The sequence below is a fragment of the Carlito syrichta genome, unplaced genomic scaffold (genome assembly GCF_000164805.1).
Source record: "Carlito syrichta isolate Samal-C Ts95f unplaced genomic scaffold, Tarsius_syrichta-2.0.1 Scaffold287783, whole genome shotgun sequence".
Lineage (NCBI taxonomy): Eukaryota > Metazoa > Chordata > Mammalia > Primates > Tarsiidae > Carlito > Carlito syrichta.
In genome coordinates, this window is record NW_007231879.1 from 9,840 (window position 1) to 12,426 (window position 2,587).

The 2,587-nt window shown below is 46.2% G+C and overlaps 1 pseudogene across 1 annotated transcript in view; it reads right to left on the minus strand.

Moving 5' to 3' along the window:
- The window catches only part of LOC103255068, an 8,604-nt pseudogene extending 6,937 nt beyond the window's left edge, over positions 1 to 1,667 (minus strand). The window contains exon 1 of the transcript XR_002481657.1: positions 1,289 to 1,667. The product of XR_002481657.1 is annotated as an uncharacterized LOC103255068 (transcript). The remainder of the gene's footprint in view (positions 1 to 1,288) is intronic.
- Positions 1,668 to 2,587: the final 920 nt, after the last annotated feature.

The window sequence follows — 2,587 nt, forward strand, 5'->3', positions numbered from 1 at the left end:
CCGGCTACTTGGAAGGCTGAGGCGGAAGGATCGCCGGAGCCCAGCAGGTCAAGGCTGCGCCACTGCACTCCAGTCTGGGTGATAGAGTGAGACTCCAAATCAAAAAAAAAAAAAAAAAGTAGAAATGGGCGGGCGCAGTGGCTCAAGCCCATAATCCCAGCACTTTGGGAGACTGAGGCAAGAGAATTGCCTGAGCCCAGGGTTTGAGACCAGCCTGGGCAACTTGGTGAGACCTCGTCTCTACAATAAATAAAAAAACTAGCTGGGCATGGTGGCTTGCACCTGTAGATCCAACTACTTGGAAGGCTGAGGTGGAGGGATCGCCTGAGCCCAGCAGGTTGAGGCTGCAGTGTCTATAAGTGTGCCATTGCACTCCAGCCTAGGCGGCAGAGTGAGACTCCAACTCAAAAAAAAAAGGGAGGGGGGAATGATTGAAGAAGGCTGTGTTTCATGTAGGGATTTTTTGGGCTGAGGTCAGGAGTTTGGTTTTATTCTGCAATTAAATAGGAAGGCTGCATTCTGTGGTTTACACCTATAATCCCAGTACTTTGGGAAGCTGAGGCAGGAGGACTGCTTGAGCCCAAGAGTTTGAGACCAGCCTAGGCAAAATAGCAAGACCTCATCTCTACAAAAATAAAAAAATTAGCTGGCTATGTGGTGCATGCCTGTAGTCCCAGTTATTCAGGAGGCTAAGGCAGAAGGATTGCCTGAGCCCCGGAGGTCAAGGCTGCAGTGAAATGTGATTGTGTCACTGCACTCCAGCCTGGATGACAGAATGACTCCCTGACTGAATCAGTCAATCAATACAATTTTTTTTTTTTTTTTGAGTTGGACTCTCACTCTGTCACCCAGACTGGAGTGCAGTGGCCACTCCCGGCCACTGCAGCCTCGACCTGCTGGGCTCCAGCGATCCTTCCTCCTCAGCCTTCCAAGTAGCTGGAACTACAGGTGTGCACTACAATGCCCGGCTAATTTTTTGATTTATTGTAGAGATGAGGTCTCGCCAAGTTGCCCAGATGGGTCTCGAACCTGCGGACTCAGGCAATCCATTCACCTCAGCCTCCCAAAGCACGGGATTACAGGCTGAGCCACCAAGCCCGGCTAATCAATACAGTTTTAAAATGAAAAAAATAAGATTCAGTAGGAAGCCCTTAAAGTGTTTAAATAGGGATCTGAGATAGATAGGAAGGAAGGTAGGTAGATAGATAGGATTTTTTTTTTTCCCTCCAGTTTTTATGGTTTTATTTAAACACAAAATGTGCACGAGATGGCTATTCATTTTCTTCACTGTGCAGCCTGGCATTAGGATTGGTGGCTCTGATGGCCAGCTGGGCTGTTCTTTCTATAATGGCTTTGCAGTGCTTGGAGGAAACATTGTGAGCAATCTCAGCACAATAAGATTTGTTGCACATCAGCAGCACTTCCAGCTCCTTGACATTGTGGACCAGGGACTTCTGGAAGCCACTAGGCAGCATGTGCTTTGTTTTCTTGTTGCTCCCGTAACCCGTGTTGGGCATCAAGATCTGGCCCTTGAATCTTCTACACACCCTGTTGTCGATATCTCTGGGCTTCCACCAGTTATGCTTAATCTTGACATATTGGTCTGACTGGTGCCGGATGAACTTCTTGGTCCTCTTGGGTTTCACCAGGGATCTGAGGGCAGCCATGATGCCGGGTAGGAGATGGCTGCCACCTCGGTAGGCAGCACCGAAGAAGTGGTTTTTTTTTTTTTTAAATCAGGGTCTCACTCTGTTGTCCAGGTTGGAGTGCAGTGGTAAAATCACAGCTTATTGCAACCTCAAACTCCTGTACTCAATCTTCCCTCCTCAGCCTCCCGAGTAGCTGGGACCAGAAACATGTACCAACACATTCAGCTTTTTTTTTTTCTTTTGTAGGGATGAGGTCTTACTATATAGCGTAGGCTGGTCTTGAACTTTTGGGCTAAAGCAGTCCTCCTGCCTCGGCCTACCAAAGTGTTAGGATTACAGGTGTGAGCCATGGTGCCTGGCTTAATTATATTTTTAAAAGATCTCTCCAACTACAGTATGGAGACCATAGAGGGGAGATAATGATGCTTTGCATTAGGTTGATTACAGTAGAGATGAAGAGAGGTAGACAGAGTTGTGCTATATTTTGAAGGTGGGTGTGACAGGATTTGGTAATGGATTGAATGTGGAAAATGAAGAAAGGAACCAGCTGCCTACTTGACATCTCTTCTAAGAGATTTTGCATTTGCCCAGTATTTAATGTGGTCAGAACTACTCATCTCCTCCTCCTTTCTTTTCTCAAGCACACGTATTTCCCCCATGTTTCTTATCTTATTGCCACCCTCTATGTTTACGTAGTGTCTTAAGGCAGACACCTAGCCATTGTCTTTAATTTCTTATCTGCAGACCCTGCATTCTCACTGTGACCAATAAAGATAATCAATTCTACTTTCTAAATTTTTCTCAAATAGCAAATACACATGTCTCTGTCTCCAACAGAGGTGTAGGAATAGCACCTGAATTCCTACAGCAGTCTTTTAACTGGTCTCCTTGCCTATATTATCGTTTCCCATATCCCATCCATTTGGGATGCTACAGAC